This window comes from Saccopteryx leptura, chromosome 2, assembly GCF_036850995.1.
Source record: "Saccopteryx leptura isolate mSacLep1 chromosome 2, mSacLep1_pri_phased_curated, whole genome shotgun sequence".
Taxonomy (NCBI): Eukaryota; Metazoa; Chordata; class Mammalia; order Chiroptera; family Emballonuridae; genus Saccopteryx; species Saccopteryx leptura.
Genome location: NC_089504.1, coordinates 237409985 through 237434933, shown reverse-complemented (window position 1 = coordinate 237434933; position 24949 = coordinate 237409985). Strand labels below are relative to the sequence as shown.

Below are 24949 nucleotides of genomic sequence, written 5' to 3'. Positions count from 1 at the left end.
TATTGTAAGAGTTTCTGGACAGGCCTGACCTGTGGTGGCGCAGTGGATAAAGCATCGACCTGGAAATGCTGAGGTCACTGGTTCGAAACCCTGGGCTTGCCTGGTCAAGGCACATATGGGAGTTGATGCTTCCAGCTCCTCCCCCCTGTCTCTCTCTCCTCTCTCTCTCTGTCTCTCTCTCTCTCTAAAAAAAAAAAAAAGTAAAAAAAAAAAAAAAAAGAGTAAGAGTTTCTGGACAGTACAAACAACCTTGAGTGGCACTTCCCAAAATAGTGTTAAGAGAGAACTGTTCCAGGTACCCTTAAGATGGCAAGCAAACTCTTCCCTTGAGCAAGTGAGTGTCTTAACATTTAAAGAAAATTAAACAAGTTTCTTTTTTTACTGAACTTCTCAGAGCTCATAATATGCTAATTCAGGCTATGAATTTCCAAGAGAGGAATTTAATATGCAGCCTTTCTTAAGTTTACTTGATTAAAGGTTACCTTTATTCTCAGAGAGCCATTAATAGCAAAGAACCCTAGCTTTGGAGTCAAAAATACCTGTGTTCAAATTCTAGCTCTGCCTCTCATTAACTATAAAATCTTGGATGAGTAATCATTTTTCAACTGTAATATGGAGGAAGTATTATTACCCACACTTTAGAGGATCAATTAAAGAATTATAAACACCAAGTTTTAACCACATGCCCAATAAACTTTAAACAAAATTACCATTTGTCCTGACAGCAAAAGTTGATGATACTTATTCCCATACACTCCATTTTCCTTTTCCCTTCCTTTTTTTTCAGTTTTCATTACTGAGATTAATATTCTTATTTGATTCTCTTTTAACTGTTAAAGTAGCCATACTCAAAAGCTCCCCTACATTATTAGGTGAAAAAAGCAAGATACAGGATCATAATGTGTATGGTACACTATCATTCTATTAAGAAGGAATTACACAAAAGAATGAAGTTGACACCATATACAAAAATAGATTCAAAATAGATTCAAGTCGCCTGACCAGGCGGTGACACAAAGAATAGGGTCAACGTGGGACACTGAAAATCCAGTTTCAAAACCCCAAGGTCACTTCCTTGAGCGTGGGCTCATCCAGTTTGAGTGCAAACTCACCAGCCTGAGCACGGGGTCGCTGGCTTGAACGTGGGATCATAGACACGGTCTCTGATTTGAGCCAAGGTCGCTGACTCAGCTGGAGCCCCCCAGTCAAGGCACATATGAGAAAGCAATCAATGAAAAACTAAAGTGCTTCTCATCTCTCTCCCTTCCTTTCCATCAACCCCACACTCTCTCTCTCTTGCTTAAAAAATTCAAGTCATAAACCTGAGTTAAAACTATAAAGCTGCTTTCCAGTGGCAGTTTTCCTTTGGGGAAGGTGGTAGGCAGCAGCCATGGTGCCTAGCCAAAATGGCATGATCCTGAAGCCCCAGTTCCACAAGAAATGGAGCAGTATGTTGCCACATGATTTAACCAACAAGCAAGAAAGATCCACAGAAGCAAGACCTGGCAAGCCAAAGTGTGCCCTGCTCCGTACCCATCAGGTCCATAGTGAAATGCCCCCATGGGGAGGTACGTACCACACTAGTGTGAACAAGCAGAGGTTTCAGCTTGGAGGAGTTAAGGGTGGCTGGCATCCACCAGAAGAAGGTGGTTGGGACCACTGGCCTCTCAGTGGATCCAAGGAGACAGAACAAGTCCACTTAGTCCCTACAGGCCAATGTGCAGCAGCTGAAGGAATACCACTCCCAACTCATCCTCTTCCCCAGTAGGCCCTTGGCCCCCAAGACGGGAGACAGCTCTGCTGAACCAACTGAAAGAACCAGTCATGCCCCTACAGAATGTCTACAACAGGGGTCTCAAACTCAACTCAGCATGTGGGCCACAGAGCAAGATCACAGCCGTTCGGCGGGCCGCACTAGGTCTACAAAAGGCAACTGTTACGCAACACTTTTCTCACTGCAGTTGAAAACAAAAAAAAATCAGCACAATCGTACATGCAGTTTACTCAGTGTCACAAAATGACCAGAAACTGTAGTTCGCATCACAACTGCTGTTAACTAAGCTAATATCTAGCTAGGATGCTAGAGAAATGAAAAATACAAGTAGGCCCCTAGGCTTACTTAATTTTATCCAAAATATTTTGAACTTCGTGGATTAGTCTGCGGGCCGCACAAAATTGTTCGGTGGGCCGCATGCAGCCCGCGGGCCACGAGTTTGAGACCCTTGGTCTACAAGGAGAAAGCTAGGGTCATCACAGAGGAAGAGAACTTTAAGGTGTTTGCCAGTCTTCCCAGGGCCCACACCAATGTCCAGCTAGTTGGCATCTGGGCAAAAAGGGCCAAGGAAGCTGCAAAATAGGATGTTGAAAAAAATAAACTGCTGTTGGCAACTTGTGATTTAAAAGAAAAAACAACACTATGAGGCTATTAGAAGAAAATATAGGGGGAAAGCTTGACACTCAATTTGACAATGGTTTCTTGGATATGACACCAAAAGCACAGAAAAGAACAAAAAAATAAATTGGGACTTCATCCAAGTTAACAACGTAAGTGCAGTGGATAAAGCATTGACCTGGAATGCTGAGGTCACTGGTTCAAAATCCTGAGCTTGTCTGGTCAAGGCACATACAAAAACCAATCAATGTGCAACTAAAGTGAAAGCAACTACGAGTTGATGCTTCTCACCTTCTCTCTCCCTTCCTCTCACTCAGGAAAAAAATTTAATGTTAATCAAGTGTTCCAAAATATGACCAAAAAAAATGTAAGCAATGAGTAAAGGTACTCAAATGATTGACTGGGAAAGATTCTATAGAATGGCCCCCCTGAAATCTCCTTTCTTTTAAAGTTGTCTTAATTACATTTGCTGGCACCTGACACAATAAATGCTAGCAGTCTCTAACAACACTGTAAACTCCTGGAAGAGAAAGGATCCTGTTTATTCTGCTTTAGTTACTATCCTGAGAGGCCAACAGGCATAAAGTCATTCATTAATTAGCAAGATCAAATCTACAACCTTATCTGTCTAACAAAGTAAGCTATGTGGTTAAACAGTGCAAGCAGCATATAACCGATAAAGTGGGGTCCCCAAACTTTTTACACAGGGGGCCAGTTCACTGTCCCTCAGACCGTTGGAGGGCCGGACTATTAAAAAAAAAACTATGAACAAATCCCTATGCACACTGTATATATCTTATTTTAAAGTAAAAAACAAAACGGGAAAAAATACAATATTTAAAATAAAGAACAAGTAAATTTAAATAAACAAACTGACCAGTATTTCAATGGGAACTATGCTCCTCTCACTGACCACCAATGAAAGAGGTGCCCCTTGGCCCTGGCCGGTTGGCTCAGTGGTAGAGCGTCGGCCTGGTTTGTGGAAGTCCCCGGTTCAATTCCCGGCCAGGGCACACAGGAGAAGCGCCCATCTGCTTCTCCACCCCTCCCCCTCTCCTTCCTCTCTCTCTCTCTCTCTCTTCCCTTCCTGCAGCCAAGACTCCATTGGAGCAAAAGATGGCCCGGGCGCTGAGGATGGCTCCATGGCCTCCACCTCAGGCGCTAGAATGGCTCTAGTCGCGACAGAGTGACGCCCCAGATGGGCAGAGCATCGCCCCCTGGTGGGCGTGCCGGGTGGATCCGGGTAGGGCACATGTGGGAGTCTGTCTCACTGCCTCCCCGTTTCCAGCTTCAGAAAAATGCAGAAAAGGAAAAAAAAAAAAAAAAAAAAAAAAAGGGTGCCCCTTCCGGAAGTGCAGCGAGGGCCGGATAAATGGCCTCAGGGGACCGCATGTGGCCCGCGGCCGTAGCTTGGGGATCCCTGCGATAAAGTATAGGCCAAAACAGACCCTGAACATCTAGAACAATTAGAATAAGGACCAAACAACAGCAGTTCCTACAATTTTCTTTCATTTGCAAAGAATTATAGAACGTAAGTACATCCTTAATGAGGGAGACCAATTTTTTTCTTTCTCCTGTTAACTAAGCTCTACTCAACCAAAAACCTGAGCTGAAAGGCGCTTTCTTCTCTGTACCCTCTAAAAACCCTCATCTACATTAAAAGAAGGGGGGGCAGTAATAACATAAAATTAAAGAATACAGGCTGAGCAAGCATCTGTTTTTCCTGAAGATACACAAATCATACATACATGAGCAGAAGCTCTTTGACCTCCAGAACTGTGTTTGTTATTCAACATGATGGCTGCTAGTCACTTGTAGCTACTGAGCTCCTCAAATGTGACTTGTCTAAACTGAGATTTTGTACTAAAAAAATATTGTGTTAATTTTTGTATTGATTAATGCACTCAATGACATGGTATTTTTTATATGCTGGGCTAAATAAACCATATATTAAAATTAATTTCACCTGTTTATTTTTACTTTTTAATGTGGCTACCAGAAAACTTTAAATTATTAGCATATGTTCCTTATATTATATTTCTGTTAGACAATGCTGCCCAGAAAAGGTCATATTTTACAACTAATTCCTCTAGTGATTACCTTCTTGGCAAAGGAGAGATATGGAAGACTTCCTCCCCTGCCCCCAACCCCATTAAAAACAAACAAAAACCTCAGTCATTAAATCAGTCAGCGTCCTGGAACTATGACCAGGAAGCAGGCTACCAGAGTAATTCGGTCACTCACTTAACCAAAGGAGAGGAACTTGGAGGCTAATTTCCTCCTAATGAGTCTAGCATGTAAAATCTGTGAGCCAAAAGATTATTTTTTCCCCTCAATACTACATTGTTAGGTCACTAAAACTGAGGTTCAACTTTGGTACTACACTGTTAAGAATAAACCGGTCTACCACTTTAAACCAATGCTTTTTTGCTCTACAAACTCTTGAATATAAGCATTAGCAAATAAACACATCACACACACAAGGATGGCTTTAATAAAATGATGGACAATGACAAGAGTTGGTGAGGATGCGGAGAAATTAGGGACCTCATACATTGCTGGTGGAACATAAAATGGTAAAGCTGTTTTGGAAAAGTTTGGCAGTTCTTCAAAATGTTAAGCAGAGAAATCCTGTGAGTCAGCAATTCCACTGCAAGAGAAAGGAAAAAACACATCTACACAAAAACCTGTACATGTATGTTCACAACAGCACTGGTCATAACAGTCCAAAATTAAAACCCAAACATCCAGCAATGTTTGGTGAACAGAAAAAATAGAATGTGTTCTATCCATCAGTAGAGTATTATTCAGCAATAAAAAGGAATGAGGCACTAATACATGCTACAATATGGATGAAACTTAAAGACATTAACCTAAGTGAAAGAAGTCAAAAGATCACATATTTTATCCCATTATATGAAATAGGCAAAGAAATCAAAAGTACAATAGTAGCTGCCAAGGGCTGGAGAAAAGGGGGAAAGGGAGTAATTGCTAATGAACACAGAACTTCTTTTGGAATGAAAGAACATTCTAAAATTGATTGTAGTGCTGGTTGCACTACACTCTGTGAATGTGCTAAGAACCACTAGATAGTACACTTTAAATGAGTAAATCGTCTAAGTATATGAATGGTATCTCAAAAAAGCTATTTAAGGCCCTGGCCGGTTGGCTCAGCGGTAGAGCGTCGGCCTAGCGTGCGGAGGACCCGGGTTCGATTCCCGGCCAGGGCACACAGGAGAAGCGTCCATTTGCTTCTCCACCCCTCCGCCGCGCTTTCCTCTCTGTCTCTCTCTTCCCCTCCCGCAGCCAAGGCTCCATTGGAGCAAACATGGCCCGGGCGCTGGGGATGGCTCTGTGGCCTCTGCCTCAGGCGCTAGAGTGGCTCTGGTCGCAACATGGCGACGCCCAGGATGGGCAGAGCATCGCCCCCCGGTGGGCAGAGCGTCGCCCCATGGTGGGCGTGCCGGGTGGATCCCAGTCGGGCGCATGCGGGAGTCTGTCTGACTGTCTCTCCCTGTTTCCAGCTTCAGAAAAAAAAAAAAAATGAAAATAAATAAAAAAAAAAAAAAAAAAAAAAAGCTATTTAAAAATATAAAACATCAGCCCTGGCTGGTTGGCTCAGGGGTAGAGCATTGGCCTGACATGTGGATGTCCTGGGTTCGATTTCCGTTAGGGCACAGAGGAAAAGCGCCCATCTCTTTCTCCACTCCTCCCTCTCTTGCTTCTCTTTCTCCCCCCCCCCCCTCCCTTTCCCTCCTGCAGCCATGGCTACATTGGAGCAAGTTAGGCCCCAAGTGCTGAGGATGACTCCATGGCTTCCACTTAACCCTTTGAGTAGTATGAACATTCATGTACATCCTTGTGCCTCCTGACCATCCAGAGTATGATCGTACAAAAATTTTTATTTTAAAAATGTGTAAGGCAACATTAAAAAAAGGCAAATGTATGTTGTTCTTGTTTCCATAAACTGGTTATCAAACAAACACGATTTTAAGTTAATAAAACTGTAACTGGAACTAATTTCATTTTTGGAAAAACTCCCAAGGGTCAGCGAGCATAAAAAAACCTCATTACTCAAAGGGTTAAGGTGCTAAGAAGAGCTCAGTTGCTGAGCAATGGAGCACCACCCCTACTGGGCTTGCTGGGTCGATCCCAGTCAGGGCACATGTGGGAATCTGTCTCTCTGCCCTCCTCTCCTCTCCTTTTCTCTCCTCTCACTAAATAAATAAATAAAATAAATAAATAGAATGAAAGACAGAATGCTATAAAAGGAGGTCTGTGTAAAATCTGAGGCCCTGACCAGATGGCTCGGTGTGTGGACGTCCCAGGTTCAATTCCCAGTCAGGGCACACAGGAGAAGCCTGCTTCTCCGCCTCTCCTTCTCTCTCTCTCTCTCTCTCTCTCCCTCTCCCGCAGCAATGGCTTGATTGGCTCGAGAAAGTTAGCCTTGTGTGCTGAAGCTGGCTCCATGGCCTCCACCTCAAGCGCAAAAAATTGGCTCTGGTTACAATGAAACAATGGCCTCAGGTGGGCAGAGCAGTGCCCCCTAGTGGGTTTGCCAGGTGGATCCTGGTAGGGCGCATGCAGGAGTTGTCTGCCTCCCCTCCTCTCACTAAAAAATAAAAAATAAAGAAATCTGAGTATACAAAATACTTTGCATTGACCTGGAATGCTGAAGTCGCCAGTTCAAGACCCTGGCTTGCCAGGTCAAGGCAAATACAGGAAGCAAGGTGATGATTCCAGTCCTCCCCCCCCCCCATTTTTTCTCTCTCTAAAATCAATAAATGAAATCTTTTTTTTTTTTTTGTATTTTTCCGAAGCTGGAAACGGGGAGGCAGTCAGACAAGACTCCCACATGCGCCCGACTGGGATCCATCCGGCATGCCCACCAGGGGGCGTCGCTCTGCCGCAATCAGAGCCATTACTAGTGCCTGAGGCAGAGGCCACAGAGCCATCCTCAGCGCCTGGGCAAACTTGGCTCCAGTGGAGCCTTGGCTGCAGGAGGGGAAGAGAGAGACAGAGAGGAAGGAGAGGGGGAGGGGTGATGAAGCAGATGGGCGCTTCTCCTGTGTGCCCTGGCCGGGAATCGAACCCGGGACTCCCACACACCAGGCCGACGCTCTACCACTGAGCCAACCAGCCAGGGCCCAATAAATGAAATCTTAAAAAAAAAAAGGAAAAGAAAAATACCGTACTTCACTTTAGAACAAACTGAAAAAGCAACTGAGGAAACTTCAACTGTGGTAGAATGCATTACTGGTCAATCAATATTCCTCACCCCTCCCTGAATCTACTTCTTAGCCATGTGATCTTGCAGCTCTTCCCACTAAAGGGGCAAGGTTTAATTTTGTGGTTTTCTTTGGTTTCCACCATGACTTGCTTTGCCCCCCAAAAAGAAGCAGCAATGGTAGTGTGCCAGTTCTGAGCCTGAACCCAAGAAGTCTTACAGGTTTCCACTTGCTCTCCTGTGCGCCCCTGCCACTGCCATGAGGAGGCTGACCCTGCGTAGCCACTGCCCATTCAGCCTGGGCCCCACCACCCAGCTGATTTATAGATCTAAAGAAAGAAGCAAAGTTGCCCCAGCCAACCTACAGAATATTTAATTGCTATGAAGTCACTCGGTTTGGGGATTAATTTGTTATGCAGTATTATTGTGACAATAGTATCCCACACAATAACCAATTCTCCCAATGTACTTTTTTAAAGAGGTTTCATAAATTAAACAATGATCATCAAGGTAGGTCCAACTTAATACACTGAATAATAACAAGTTTCATTTACTCAGCATAAGAGTAATCTATATATCTCAAATGATATTTGATACATACTTGTCCCTTCAAGTATCAAAAGCGGTTGGTTGCTTCTCCTGTGTGCTTTTACACTAAGGGTTGATAGCAATTTAAGATACCACATAATTTAAGATATCACATACTCTTTCATCTTACTTTTTTTATTTTACTTTTTTTTATGGTTATTTTAAAAATCAGGCCCTGGCCAGTGTGGCTCAGGAGATAGGCTGGGCGTATGGATGTCATGGGTTTGATTCCTGGTCAGGGCACACAGGAGAAGCAACCATCTGCTTCTCCCCCCTCCTCCTTCTCTCCCTCTTCCCTTCCCACAGTCAGTAGCTCAACTGGTTCAAGTGTGTCAGCCTCTGGCCCTAAAAATATGTCAGCATTTGAGCACTGGCCCCAAATGGGGTTGTCAGGTGGATCCCAGTCAGACTGCATGCAGGAGTCTGCCTCACGTATCTCCCCTCCTCTTACCAAGTAAATAAAAAAGTATCAGTATGAATAACAACCATTTTTAATAAACTAAGTGCCAAACCACTAAGGATAGAGACATGAACAAAATATAATCCATGCCCTCAAAACTTTACAAGGAGATGAATAAGGAAACAAACAATTGAAAGAGGCAAGTGCACTATACTAGATAACACAGAGTCATACAAGAAAAAAGAGGGGAATGAAAAGATATAGATTCAACAAGATTTACAGACTTGTTTGATGAGAATCAAGACTATCTTGGCCCTGGCGGGTTGGCTCAGCGGTGGAGCATCGGCCTGGCGTGCGGGGGACCCGGGTTCGATTCCTGGCCAGGGCACACAGGGGAGGCATCCATTTGCTTCTCCACCCCTCCCTCTCTCCTTCCTCTCTGTCTCTCTCTTCCCCTCCCGCAGCCGGGGCTCCATTGGAGCAAGGATGGCCCGGGCGCTGGGGATGGCTCCTTGGCCTCTGCCCCAGGCGCTAGAGTGGCTCTGGTCGCAGCGGAGCGACGCCCCAGAGGGGTAGAGCATTGCCCCCTGGTGGGCGGAGCATCGCCCCTGGTGGGCGTGCCGGGTGGATCCTGGTCGGGTGCATGCGGGAGTCTGTCTGACTGTTTCTCCCCGTTTCCAGCTTCAGAAAAATACAAAAAAAAAAAAAGAATGTCTCCAAGGTCTCTAGCTGTGATGCCAAACTAAGTGCACTAAAACTAGGCTAAGATCAAATGCTGATTCATTATCAACTTGGTAAGTCTAAACTGAAGCACAAAGCTGGATTTCCAGAGCTGTATAGAGCCATTTATACCTGTACTATATGATGATTCTGGATTTGTTTCCTATTCTCTAGTAGCTGACACTATTTTCCAGATGGTTTCACTACTTGAAGCTTAAGGATGCTTGTTATCTCTAACTTTCACCTTTGCTTCTACTGTCCAATCACATCTGTTATTCACACTTCTCTCCTACTTTGTTACTCCTTTTTTCTAAGTTGGTTAATACCCTTTATTTCTGACTCTTAGAACATTTGTTATCCATGAATACCAGTCTAATAAGTCATCCTTAGACCTATAGGTTATTTTCAACAAGTTTTAAAAATAAAAACAAACTCTTAATCCCCCAATCTTCTGATTTATGCCTATTCTAGATGACTAGTTATTTAATTCTGACCTTAAAGCTTAAAGGGAAAAGTATCAATTTAAGACTGAGGTGTTACTGTATCTATGAAATCTTAAACATTGCACACATCAGGCCAAGAAGGTGTTTTGTTTTTGTTTTCTTATTTTTCCAAAGTTAGAAGCGCGGAGGCAGTCAGACAGACTCCCACATGCGCCCAACAGGGTTCCACCCGACATGTCCATCAGGGGGCAATGCTCTGCCCATCTGGGGCATTGCTCCATTGCAGCTGGAGCCATTCTAGCACCTGAGGTGGAGGCCACAGATCCATCCTCAGCGCCCAGGCCAACTTTGCTCTAATGGATCCTTGGCTGCAGGAGGGGAAGAGAGAGATAGAGAGGAAGGAGAGGGGGTAAGGGTGGAGAAGCAGATGGGTGCTTCCCCGGTGTGCCTTGACCAGAAATCGAACCTGGGACTTTCACAGGCTAGGCTGACGAAGCTCCACCACTGAGCCAATAAGCCAGGGCCAAAAAGATTTTTTAATTGCTCTTTCTGAATATTATTTTAAAAGTCTTTAAAAAAAATTAAAAGAGCAGTCTTTAAAAATAATTTTTTAGCTTTTAAACAAAAGTTTAAATATAAAGAATATAAATTTCTGAGCCTGACCTGTGGTGACGCAGTGGATAAAGTGTCGACCTGGAATGCTGAGGTCACCGGTTCAAAACCCTGGGTTTGCCCGGTCAAGGCACACATGGGGGTTGATGCTATCTGCTCCTGCCCCCTTCTCTCTCTCTCTCAAAAATGAATAAAAATTTTTTAAACTTATATAATATATATATATATTTCTAAAATAGTAGCAAAAGAGAGTTAATTGCTCAGAAGCTACTCTTCATATGGCTTACAGCTCATACCACAATGGAAGCGTCCCTCAAAATATTTTCATTTGAGGCCCTGGCCAGTTGGCTCAGTGGTAGAGTGTCAGCCTGGCATGCGGAGTCCCAGGTTCGATCCCCGGCCAGGGCACACAGGAGAAGCGCCCATCTGCTTCTCCACCCCTCCCTCTCTCCTTCCTCTCTGTCTCTCTATTCCCCTCCCGCAGCCAAGGCTCCACTGGAGCAAAGATGGCCCGGGCGCTGAGGATGGTTCTGTGGCCTCTGCCTCAGGCACTAGAATGGCTCTGGTTGCAACAGAGTGACGCCCCAGATGGGCACCGGGTGGACCCCAGTCGGGCGCATGCGGGAGTCTGTCTGACTGCCTCCCCGTTTCCAACTTCAGAAAAATACAAAAAAAAAAATTTTTTTTTTCATTTGAGCATGTTACTGAAATTTTCCCTCTAAAATTGTTGTGCTAATTGAAAAAAAAGAAAAAAGGGCAGAGTTTCTCCACTTAAAAAAAATAATGTATGTCCCAGCCTGAGGTGGCACAGTGGATAAAGCATTGACCTGGAATGCTGAGGTCACCAGTTCGACACCCTGGACTTGCCTGGTCAAGGCACATACGAGAAGCAACTACTACAAGCTGATGCTTCCTACTCCTCTCCCCTTTCTCTCTCTCTTTACTCTCTCTAAAATAAAAATAAAATCTTAAAAAACAATGTACATCACATATTTAATAAGTGTCTGTTGAGAAGATAAAGTATAAGTAAGTTGTCAGCAGTCAGACTGTGGTCAAGTTGGAGACTGGAGATAAATGAAGACCACTCTAGCCTGACCAGGTGGTGGCGCAGTGAATAGAGCATTGGACTGGGATACAGAGGACTCAGGTTCGAAACTCCGAGGTCACTGGCTTAAGTGCTAGCTCACCAGCTTGAACACGAAGTCGCTGGCTTGAAGCCCAAGGTCACCCACTCTGCTGTAGCCCCCCAGTCAAGGCACAAATGAGAAAGCAATCAATGAACTAAGGAGACAAAACAAAGAATTGATTATTCTCATCTTTCCCTTTCTGCCTATCTGTCCCTCTCACTGACTCTTTCACTGTCCGTCAACAACAACAACAAAAAGACTCCTAAAAGGACCTAGGGTTTTCTGTAAACATTACCCTTAGCTGTTCAGTTACAGGCTAAGCCACTTTCTTTCTCTAAATGCCATATAACTATTAGGCTGTTAGGCAAATCAGGCCATAACACTTGACCCAACTTAACAGTAATAATTTTGCTTTGTATTTTCTTCAAAAGAACAAGGAGATATTAGGTAAGTATTCTCTCCTCTCTTCTATGTGCCCTGGCATATTTTTAAGGAGATAATCTATTCTAAAATCTAGCATCTGGCAAATTTCACCTCTAAAATAGTTTTCTGGTTTTTTTAAGAGAGAGAGAGACAGGAAGGGGGAGAGAGATGAGAAGCATCAACTCATAGTTGTGGTCCCTTGGTTGTTCACTAATTGCTTCTCATATGTGCCTTGACTGGAGGCTCCAGCTGAGCCAGTGACCCTTGGCTCGAGCCAGCAACCTTGGGCTTCATGTCAGCAACCATGGGATCATGTTGATGACCCTGCGCTGAAGCCAGCAACCTCAGGGTTTCAAACCTGGGACCTCAGCATCCCAGGTCAGGTCAATGCTCTACCCACTGCGCCACCACCGGTCAGGCTAAAATACTGATTCTTTTTTAAAAAAATCTGAGCGCCTACTATGTGTAGGTTCTTGCAACATGAAATCAATTACTTTGATCCTATCCTTACAGAGGTCAGGGTTGGAAAACAGCTACATAGATATATTCAATACAAAGTCAGAAAATCTTAAGTGTTGTTATCTGACAGGATCAGCATCAGAAGAATTATTTCCCTTGGGCCATTCTGTTACAAAACGTCAGAATTTCACCTAAACCTTGAAAAATGGGTAAGACTTAACAAATTTAGAGTTTGGGAGAAAGGTGTCCTCGTGGGATAGCTCGGTTGGTTAGAGCAGTGGTCCCCCAACCTTTTTTGGGCCACGGACAGGTTTAAAGTCAGAAAATATTTTCACGGACCAGCCTTTAGGGTGGGACGGATAAATGTATCTCGTGACCGAGACAAGCATCAGAGTGAGTCTTAGACGGCTGTAACAGAGGGAATCTGGTCATTTTTTTAAGAAATAAAACATCATTCAGACTTAAATATAAATAAAACGGAAATAATGTAAGTTATTTATTCTTTCTCTGCGGACCAGCACCAAATGGCCCACGGACCAGTACCGGTCCACAGCCCAGGGGTTGGGGACCACTGGGTTAGAGCATCATCTGGAAGAAGAGGTTGCCTTTCAATCCCCGATCAGGGCACATAAAGGAACAGATAGATGTTCCTGTCTCTCTATGCTCTCTCCCTTTCTTTCTCTGTAAAAAATAATAAGATAGAGTTTGAGAGAAGGGAAACTAAGTAATCAAGTTTGGCTGAAATTTCAAGTATTTTAAAAAAAAATTTAGGGGAGTAGGGTTATAAGCCCCAATTGTTTTTTGCGAGAGAGAGAGAAAGGGACAGACAGGAAGATGGAGAGATGAGAACAATAAACTCATTGTGGCACTTTAGTTGTTCACTGGTTGCTTTCTCTTCTGTGCCTTGACCAGGAGCTGCCAACTGAGCCAGTGATCCCAGGCTCAAGTCTGTGATTCCAGCTCAAACCAGCAACCTTGGGATTTCGAACCTGGGTCCTCAGCATCCCAGGTCAACTGGCATATCAATGTGCCCTGGCATATTTTTAAGGAGATAATCATCCTAGAGGTCGGGAACCTATGGCTCACAAGCCAGATGTGGCTCTTTTGATGGCTGCACCTGGCTCACAGACAAATCTTTTTTTTTTTTTTCTTTTCATTTTTCTGAAGCTGGAAACAGGGAGAGACAGTCAGACAGACTCCCGCATGCGCCCGACCGGGATCCACCCGGCACGCCCACCAGGGGCGAAGCTCTGCCCACCAGGGGGCGATGCTCTGCCCATCCTGGGCGTCGCCATGTTGCGACCAGAGCCACTCTAGCGCCTGAGGCAGAGGCCACAGAGCCATCCCCAGCGCCCGGGCCATCTTTGCTCCAATGGAGCCTTGGCTGCGGGAGGGGAAGAGAGAGACAGAGAGGAAAACGCGGAGGAGGGGTGGAGAAGCAAATGGGCGCTTCTCCTGTGTGCCCTGGCCGGGAATCGAACCCGGGTCCTCCGCACGCTAGGCCGACGCTCTACCGCTGAGCCAACCGGCCAGGGCTGACAAATCTTTAATAAAAAAAATACCCTCGGCCCTGGCCGGTTGGCTCAGTGGTAGAGCGTCGGCCTGGCGTGCAGAAGTCCCGGGTTCGATTCCCGGCCAGGGCACACAGGAGAGGCTCCCATCTGCTTCTCCACCCCTCCCCTTCTCCTTCCTCTCTGTCTCTCTCTTCCCCTCCCGCATCCATTGGAGCAAAGATGGCCCGGTTGCTGGGGATGGCTCCTTGGCCTCTGCCCCAGGCGCTAGAGTGACCTCTGGTCTCAGTAGAGCATCGCCCCCTGGTGGGCGTGCCGGGTGGATCCCGGTCAGGCACATGCGGGAGTCTGTCTGACTGTCTCTCCCGGTTTCTAACTTCGGAAAAATACAGAAAAGGGGGGAAAAAATAATAATGTTAAAAATATAAAACATTCTCATGTATTACAATCCATTCATTTCCTACTGCTCATGTTCATGGTTGCGGGTGGCTGGAGCCAATCACAGATGTTCTCCGGGACAACACCAAATTTTTATTGGATAATACATAACGTACACGGGTAGTTGTATGACTCTCACGGAATTACATTTTAAAATATGTGGCGTTCATGGCTCTCTCAGCCAAAAAGGTTCCCAACCCCTGGACTAGGCAGTAGTGTATTTATTAACTTACAACCCCCAAACTGCAGTTTAAAACAATAAGGGTTTATTTATTGTTCATATTACAGCCTGATGCAGTTTGGAGGACTCTCTTTACAATTTTCCTTTAAGCAGTGTCCCCTTCCATTATTCGAAGCCACCATCTTCATATACAGCCTCCTAAATTGTGGCATAAAGGGAAGATAGACTGTAGGTGATTTGCATAGGAGATTTAATCACTATACTTGGAAGTGTCATGTTCAGTATCACCTACATCAGGGGTCGGGAACCTTTATGGCTGAGAGCCATGAACACCACATATTTTAAAATGTAATTCCGTGAGAACCATACAACCACCTGTGTATGTTATACATTATCCAATAAAAATTTGGTGTTGTCCCCAAGGACAGCTGTGATTGGCTCCAGCCAACCGCAACCATGAACATGAGCAGTAGGAAATGAATGGATTGTAATACAAGAGAATGTTTTATATTTTTAACGTTATTATTTTTTTTATTAAAGATTTGTCTGCAAGTCAGATGCAGCCATCAAAAGAGCCACATCTGCCTCGCAAGCCATAGGTTCCCGACCCCTGCTCTATCCAGTGCACCACCGCCTGGTCAGAAAGCCCCTATTGTTTTGAAAGTCGGACTTAGGGATTTGATTTTATACTATAGGCAATTTTTTAAAAAACCCTACCATCCAAATGCAATACAATCCAAACTAGAGACAATATAAAAACCAAAGGAAACAGACCAAATGTACATATCAAGCATTCATTCTTCATTTTTTCTTTACAACTTATGACAAATCCATGATTTAAAAATAAATAGGCCCTGACCAGTTGGCTCAGTGGCAGAATGCTGGCCTGGCATGTGGATGTCCCAGGTTCGATTCCCGGTCAGAGTACACAGGAGAAGCAACCATCTTCTCCACCGTTCCTCCTTTCCTTTCTCTCTGTCTCTCTCTTCCCCTCCCACAACCATGGCTCGATTGGTTCGGTCCCAGGCACTTAGAATGGCTCATGAAGCCTCTGCCTCAGGTGCTAAAAATAGCTTGGTTATGAATATGGCCCCAGATAGGCAGAGCATCAGCCCCAGACGGGGGTTGCTGGATGGATCCTAGTCGGGGAGCATGTGGGAGTCTGTCTCCCTATCTCCCCTCCTCTCATTTGGAAAAGAATAAACAAACAAATAAAAATGTCTGACTGGTGGTGGTGCAGCGGATCAAGTATCAACCTAGAATGCTGAGGTTGATGATTTGAAACCCTGGGCTTGCCTTGTCAAAGTACATATGAGAAGCAACTACTACGAGTTGATGCTTCCCACTCCTTCCCCCTTTCTCTCTCTCTCTTTCTGTAAAAATTCAATAAATAAAACCTTTTAAAAATGAATATATAGCCCTGGCCGGTTGGCTCAGCGGTAGAGCGTCGGCCTAGCGTGCGGAGGACCCGGGTTCGATTCCCGGCCAGGGCACATAGGAGAAGCGCCCATTTGCTTCTCCACCCCTCCGCCGCGCTTTCCTCTCTGTCTCTCTCTTCCCCTCCCGCAGCCAAGGCTCCATTGGAGCAAAGATGGCCCGGGCGCTGGGCATGGCTCTGTGGCCTCTGCCTCAGGCGCTAGAGTGGCTCTGGTCGCAATATGGCGACGCCCAGGATGGGCAGAGCATCGCCCCCTGGGGGGCAGAGCACCGCCCCTGGTGGGCGTGCCGGGTGGATCCCGGTCGGGCGCATGCGGGAGTCTGTCTGACTGTCACTCCCTGTTTCCAGCTTCAGAAAAATGAAAAAGAAAAAAAAAAAATGAATATATACATATGTAGAAATCTCTAAAATTAAACTACAGTTAAAAAAAATCCCTTTCCAAGATTTTCTTCTTCTCTCTGGTTTCAAATACACAATTCTCTCCTTCATGAGGAAAGAAAATAAAGAAAGAAAACAAAGGACCTATACTACCCTGTTGTATGGTTGCATCCTCTTTCCTTCTGTCTTTCTCACCTTACTTCTCAAACAAATGGCCAGTACCCAAAGGATGCTTTTATTTATTCATTACCCATCCCTACTTTGGCTTTCACCCTCACAAGTCTGATCTTTATTAGTGCACTTTCAATAATGACTTCCTTTGTAAATTCAATAGCCTGTTTTTTCTTTTCTCTGAACTCTGCAGCTTTTTACACTCCTGTCCCTAAAAATTCTGTGCCTTTTTTTTTTCTGAAGTGAGAAGTGGGGAGGCAGAGAGACAGACTCCTGCTTGCACTCAACAGGAATCCACCCAGGATGCCCACTAGGGGACAATGCTCTGCCCATCAGGGGTGTTGGTTGCTCTGTTACAACAGGAGCCATGCTAGCGCCTGAGGCAGAGGCCATGGAGCCATCCTCAGTGCCAGGGCCAACTTTGCTCCAATGGAGCCTTGGCTGCGGGAGGGGAAGAGAGAGAGAGGAAGGAGAGGAGGAAGAGTAGAGAAGCAGATGGGTGTTTCTCCGTGTGCCCTGGCTGGGAATCAAACCCGAGACTTCCACACACCGGGCCAACGCTCTACCACTGAACTAGCCATGGCTTGTGCCTTTTCTTGAATCACTTTCCTAATTATCCTACCTCTGGTGGAACCTCCTTTGATTCTTCTTCTCATTTCTCAATTGTTAGTTTCCCCAGTCTCAACTTCTGGTCTTCTACTCCCTCTTTATACACCCTCTCTTGATTAACCTTATCTCAAAACTACCTCCTGCTAGCCCAGCTCTGGCACCACATGGCATTTCTGTAATAAGACTAGATAGAGCACCTATGAAAAAGTTACATTTAAAATATTTTTAAGCCTGACCAGGCGGTGGCGCAGTGGATAGAGCGTCGGACTGTGATGCTGAGGACCCAGGTTTGAGACCCAAGGTCGCCAGCTTGAGCGCGGGCTCACCTGGTTTGAGCAAAGCTCACCAGCTAAGACCCAAGGTCGCTGGTTTGAGCAAAGGGTTCCTTGGTCTGCTTTAGACGAACCCTGTGTTTTGGTCTTCGACCCCCGCCGGGGTCTCGACCCACAGGTTGAGAACCTCTGCTCAAGGAGGACGATTGGTCACCTTAATAAAGTCAAAACATATAGTAAGAGGATTAAAAGTTAAGGCTATCAGGCAAGTCTTAAAGATTTAGTCAAATGTAGGAGATAAAACTAGACATCTGGCAAAAATTAAGACAAAGAAACAATACCACAACGGTAAGCACTGTTTTTAGGTCAAAATGTCTATATACGGCAACCAGGTACTTTGCTACACATGTCCTAGTTAGGTCAAAAGTGAAGCCCAAGCCTGAAGCCTGCAGAGGAAGGGAAGTGGGTGTGCTCGGCAGTCTTGGTGTGGAGTAAGATAAGGAACTGCTAACAGCCCCTCCTTAGGCCTCTTTGGGTAGAAAAACTTCCTGTGCATTCCAAAGAAAACCAGGAAAAGGTTAGGATTACATACACCACTGCTCTTTCCTTGTTTGAGTAAATCTTGAGGGAAACTGCCTTCAAAAGATCAAGACAAGAGTATCTTATGAAACAAAAGTAGCCTTTATTTAATTAACAATATTTCTTCATTTTAGGGAATGTAGCAATGAACAATGAAACTTGTGACTAAAAGCAGATGGCTTTAAGACATTTCACAGACAATACTATAACTCAATGACAATTAGCAAACTTATTTCTATTTCTCTTTATATGGCATTATTTGAACATGTTAAGAAAAGGTTCACTAAAATGGACATGTCAAAGTTTAAATGTTGGTTAAACTCCAACAAGAAAAATCACAGCTATCATGAGAACTCTCTAAAACCTATCTGGATCTAACAAGTAGACAACAAATACCGTATTTCCCCACGTATAAGACGCACTTAATTTTGGGGCCCAAAATTTGAAGGGAAAAAAAAGTATTACATAAAGTTACTAAACTAGGCCTGACCTGTGGTGGCGCAGTGGGAAAAAGCATTGACCTGGAACACTGAGGTCGCCGGTTCAAAACCCTGGGCTTGCCTGGTCAAGGCACATATGGGAGCTGATGCTTCCTGCTCCTCCCCCTCGCCCTCTCTCTTTCTCACTCCTCTCTCTCTCAAAATCAATAAATAAAATATTTTAAAAATAAATAAATAAAAGTGAATCTCTCTTTAAAAAAAAGTTAATAAACTCAAGTTTTATTCATCATAAAATTCATACAACTCACCACTGTCAAAACTCCATTCAATTAGCTTGTCCTCATCTGCGTCTGATGATGAATCACTATCTTAAACAAGAGCAAAAACAAGTGCAAAAAAGCGAGAAATGCAAGTAAAACAATCTACAACCACTGTAAAAAACGCACCCAGTTTTTAGACCCCAAATTTTTCAAAAAAGGGTGCATCTTATACATGAGGAAATATGGTAGATACTGTTCTTAGAGAATCCCGATTTTTCATAAGATGGTACGATGAAACAGATAATGAAAACTAAGTAAGTTATTAATGTTGAAATAAAATGCAATTATACAGTACATAACACCTCACAATTCAATGGCTTATCTTTTAAAAAGTCACATAAAAATCTATTTTGAAAAAACGCATGAACACTGGGCATTTTAATTCATAGTACTACTTGATAAATTACAGGTTGATATGGTTACAAAACCCCAGCTTTTTTCCCCAAAAAGGCTTTAAAAGAAACACTGAGGAAAATAATTTCAATACAAATTCATGCTCTTAGCTTGAGCTAATTTTAGTTTGAATCACACATCACCAAACATTATCATAGCACTTTAACTATAGGTAAAACATATTTTTAAAACAACGAGCAAATCTAAAGTCTAAGATCCTAGATTACACATTTTCCACTAGTTTTTTTCAAAAAACTTTCGCAGATGCAATGATCACACAATCAGATATGATTACAATAGACATGATGCAATGATACACAACAATAATCTGAAAGTAGAAAAGGTTTCTATTAGTTCTAGGGATCTTTATTATTTTTATCTTCAGGTTTAGTACTATTTGTGAATACCTGACAGGATAGTGTCCATTATCACAATATATTACCTCTATGTAATGCAATCCTTATATTAGATCTTAAGATAGGTGACCCAGGGGAAGCATGCTCATTCATCTAGTTAGTAAATATATCTACAGTGCTGGGAAAGTACTAAAATAGAAAGAATTTTATTCCTGTGTAACTTTTAGTTTGTTTACTGTCTATCATCCCCTCAGACACACAGATCAGAACATGGAAAAAAAAGCCTTACTAAGGAGTTTGGATTTTATTCTAAGTGTGGCCAAAGGCCACTCAAGAGTTTTAAGCAAAGGACTGACATGATTTGACTGAGGTTGTAAGAAGACCACTGAGGAGAATAGCCATTGTAGGAGAATGGAGGAACCCAGTAGAAAGGTTAACAGGGGACTCAAAGAGGGTAGAGTAGTGGTTGTGGAAATAAAGGAGACAGATTCAGTGTCAGAGCCTTGGTGTCAAAACGTCTTAAGTTTGAACCCTTTACAGTTTACATCCTTGGGTAAGTTACTTAAACTCTTTGAGCCTCAGTTTCCTTATATAGCAATGTTTGCAAACCTTCAGCACATAGAAAACACAATAAATTACTATACCACTTTGGGAACAAAATTCATTTGTGTGAGGTTCATATATATTGTCTTCCTTTTCCTCCTGAACCAACATTAAGCATAACGTAAGTAATTTTTAGCAAGGTTCAAGTGCAGTTACATACTGTACAAGAAATGCATTGACTCCATCAAGAAACAAACTCATTTCTCACAGAAGTTACACTAAGATAACTGCTCATAAATATATATTGAGCAAAGAGTGTTTCTCAAATTAATAAGTCTAGTTTGCACCTTCAATTTGTATTTTCACATGCCTTCATTTCCTCAGTACTTAAGAGTAAAAAGAATACAAGTAGAATCTGCAGTTAAGTCATGATAAAGATTGTGGTGTTACTCCCAATTATTTTATTTTGAGGGGGGAGGGGCAGAGAGAGACAGGAATATCGAGCTGCTCTGGTATGTGCCCTGACGAGAGAATCAATCCGACTACCAATTATTTTAACTTCTTCTGTCAATAGTTTGTATTTAAAACTTTATTATGGGCCGACCAGGTGGTGGGGCAGTGGATAGAGCATGGGCCTGGGATGCTGAGGACCCAGGTTTGAAACCTGGTCATGGGCTTGAGTGCAGGCTGACCAACTCGAGCATAGGCTCACCAGCTTGAGCGTGGGGTCACTGGCTTCAGTGTGGAATCACAGACATGACCCCATGGCCACTGGCTTGATGACCAAGGTAGCTGGCTTGAGCAAGGGGTCACTGGCTTGGCTGGAGCCCCCCTGGTCAAGGCACATATGAGAAAGTGATCAATGAACAACTAAGGTGTCACAACTAGGAGGTGATGCTTCTTGTCTCTCTCCCTTCCCGTCTGTCCCCCCCAGCCCTCTCTCTTGCTCATCAAAACAAACAAAATGCTTTATTAAGGGATGGTATTCCTCATTCTTACAGCATTGAGGCACTGAGACACAAGAAAACTAAATTACCTAAAGCTTTCTTTTATAAGTATATGGATTATAAATATCTACATATAGCTTCCCTTATACTTAATTAGTCCTTCAACAAAGGATGAATCACCCTAAATCTACAATCATATTCAACCATTCAGTACATATGAAGCAGAAGCCATGGGCAAGACAATGTGCTAAGCATTATGAGAGTACAAAGATTATTTTAGTATCATCCTTACCCTCAAAGAATTTATAAATTAGTGAGGAGATAGGTATTCACAGGTGAAAAGGAAGGTGTGATGAAGACAGAACTACAAATAATAAAACTAAAGAGCTCAGGCCTGACCTGTGGTGGCGCAGTGGATAAAGCGTCAACCTGGAAACGCTGAGGTTGCCGGTTCAAAACCCTGGGCTTGCCTGGTCAAGGCACATATGGGAGTTGATGCTTCCTGCTCCTCCCCCCCCCCTCTCTCTCTCCCCCCTCCCCTATAATGAATAAATTTAAAAAATCTTAAAAAAATAAAAATAAAAAAATAAAAAATAAAGAGCTCACACCCTGCTGGAAGGCTTGGTTAGAGTACTGCTCCAAAGCACAGAGGTTGTCAGTTTGATCCCCAGTCAGGGCATATACAGGAGCAGATCTATGTCCCTGTCTCTGTCTGTCTTTTCTCTCTTTCCTCTCTCGCTAAAAAAATAAAATTTAAAATATAAATAAAATGACCACTTTCTGTTGGGGTGATCAGAAAATGTTTCACAGCTAGGTAGAATATGAGCTAGACCCTTGGAAAATAGGATTTTGATAGAATTTGCTAGGAAGAAAGCAAGCACAAGAAACCAGGAAACAGCATAAATTTATGTATAGGGTGTTGGGCAAATAAATTTAATGTGATTTTTATGCTCACTTTTATTGTTAAAGATGGCGCTGCCCACGTGGGGTGGCTGATTGCCTTCCTGCTTGGGAAGGGGCTTGGTTATGCTAATGTGTGCTGGAGGAGGGGGTTGTCCAGAGGAAAAGTTTTAAAAGGAGGAGCTAGGAAGCCATTTTGGGGAGAGACCACATTGTTGCTGAGAGAAGAGGAGACCACTTGTTCCAGGAGAGAGGCCACGTGGTTGGAGGGGAGGAAGTAGCCAAAATGGAGGCATGCAGAGCAGACTGAGTGAGGCTGGTAAGGCCTTTGATTCTAGGAAAAAACTGGAAAGAACAAGTTTTAGTGCCTGTGTGTTTGTTTTTATTCATTGGCCGGTACAAGTCTAGAATAAAGGAAAATGGCCCACCAGTTCTTGGCTCCATTGTTTCATTAAAATCTGCCGGAATTAAATGGGAACCTGCAAGAGCCAGGCAGCTGTGATGTTGGCTGCGGCTACTGGCCTTAAAAGGGGCTTTATTTTTAAATTAAAATTTTAAACCTGTATACTCCAGTTTTTCTTCAGATCGCATTAATCTTTCGCCTTTTACTAAAATTTTAAACCTGCAGAAGTATCAGAATAAAATCATGAACCTACATGTACTCATCACTGAGCTTCAACAATTATCAACTCATGGCCAATCATGTTTTATAATTTATATTTCTTATAATACAAAAATCCTAAGGGAAGCTATTTTCATATGCTTCTATATTCTTCACTGACTCCATCTCAGGCAAATCTATACTGACACACTGTTCTCAATAGGCTGCTTTCCCTAAAAGCCACATACAAATAAAGTTCAAGAGTATACGGTTATATGTGTATGTATGTTTTAGGTTTTTTTGTTTTTGAGAGAAAGATAGGAATGGAGAGAGGGAGAAAAGAGACAGATGAGAAGCATCAACTCCTAGTTGCTTTTACTTTAGTTGTTCATTGACTGCTTCTCATACGTGCCTTGACCCAGAGGTTCAAGCTGAGCCAGTGACCTCTATCACAAACCAGCGACCTTGGATTTCAAGCCAATGACCTCAGTGTTTCGAACCCAGGACCTCAGCATCTCAAGTCAATGCTCTATCCACTGCACCACCGCCAGTCAGGCTCAAGAGGCCATTTTAAACTAAACAAAACAACCTGGGCCATGGCTGGTTGGCTCAGCGGTAGAGTGTCAGCCTGGCGTGCAGGGGACCCGGGTTCGATTCCTGGCCAGGGCACATAGGAGAAGCGTCCATTTGCTTCTCCACCCCCCCCCTTCCTCTCTGTCTCTCTCTTCCCCTCCCGCAGCCAAGGCTCCATTGGAGCAAAGATGGCCCGGGTGCTGGGGATGGCTCCTTGGCCTCTGCACCATGCGCTAGAGTGGCTCTGGTCGCGGCAGGGCGATGCCCCGGAGGGGCAGAGCATCGCCCCCTGGTGGGCAGAGCATCGCCCCTGGTGGGCGTGCTGGGTGGATCCCGGTCGGGCGCATGCGGGAGTCTCTCTGACTGTCTCTCCCCGTTTCCAGCTTCAGAAAAATACAAACAAACAAACAAACAAACAAAAAAACAACAACAACAACCTGACCAGGCAGTGGCACAGTGGATAGAGCGTCTGACTGGGATGCAGAGGACCCAGGTTCGAGACCTCGAGGTCACCAGCTTGAGCGCGGGCTCATCTGGTTTGAGCAAAAGCCCACCAGCTTGAACCCAAGATCGCTGGCTCCAGCAAGGGGTTACTCGGTCTGCTGAAGGCCTGCGATCAGGGCACATATGAGAAAGCAATCAGTGAACAACTAGGGTGTTGCAACGCGCAATGAAAAACTAATGATTGATACTTCTCATCTCTCTCCGTTCCTGTCTGTCTGTCCCTGTCTATCCCTCTCTCTGACTCACTCTATGTCTCTGTAAAAAAAATAAAATAAAAATCTAAACTAAACAACTCTTGATTGTTCCAGGCGTCCCCAAACTACGGCCCGCGGCCGCATGCGTCCACCCTGAGGCCATTTATCTGGCCCCCACCGCACTTCCGGAAGGGGCACCTCTTTCATTGGTGGTCAGTGAGAGGAGCACTGTATGTGGCAGCCCTCCAACGCGGTCTGAAGGACAGTGAACTGGCCCCCTGTGTAAAAAGTTTGGGGACCCCTGGACAAACCAAGAGAACAGTAAGATACTGCAAACTGACAGATAATCCAAGTTGGTTTACATGTAATTTTGAAATACCTCTTCTACACTTTTTTAAAGATTTTATTTACTCATTTTAAAGAGGGGGGAGGGGGAGAGAGAGAGAGGGAGAGAGAGAGAGAGAGAAAGAGGGAGGATCAGGAAGCATCAACTCCCGTGTGTGCCTTGACCTGGCAAGACTGGGGTTTTGAACCGACGACCTCAGCATTCCAGGTTGATGCTTTATCCACTGTGCCACCACAGGCCAGGCTACACTTTTAATGAGAATGAATAAAGTGGAAGAATTCATGTCAAACAAAATAAAGCATCACAGGTAAAGTATCTTGGACAAATCACTTGGTCTGCTGAGCCTAAGTTTCCTCCTCTATAAAACAGGAAAAGATCACCTACCTCAAGTACTTATAAGAACTAAATGAGTACATAGTAAATCCTTACTTAAAACTTACGACAGATTCTGCACCTTAAAGTGAAACGACATATAACGAAACCAATTTTATCATAGGCTGATAGAAATGAGAGCTAAGTTCCTATAGCATCTCATGGTTATAACAAAAAGACACTGAGCAAAAAGGACGTTATTTGAGGACCTGGTGTATGTATATTAAACGCCACATGGCAGTAGCTGCCTGGTTTCCTAATCCTCTCCCCTTATACACCACACTCTCAAGATGATGTAAGAACTTTCATCTCAAAACATGCTAAATATTACGAGCTAAGCATTATGATTTTAAGGAGCTTTGACTGTAGAGCAAAAAAAGGAGCAGAGACTGAAGTATTTCAGTAGGATAATCTTGTAAACTGTCAAACTTCACAAAGTAATCCCCCTTAACAAGTAGAGAAGTCAAACATCACAAAGAGATAGCGTGTGGC

At 43.9% G+C, this 24949-nt stretch overlaps 1 protein-coding gene and 1 pseudogene across 2 annotated transcripts in view; one reads left to right on the top strand and one right to left on the bottom strand.

Annotated features, from left to right (window-relative positions):
• Positions 1 to 24949, bottom strand: part of SPPL3 (signal peptide peptidase like 3) — a 110234-nt gene that overhangs the window by 82023 nt on the left and 3262 nt on the right. The window lies entirely within an intron of this gene.
• Positions 1391 to 2420, top strand: LOC136393977 (large ribosomal subunit protein eL13-like; annotated as a pseudogene).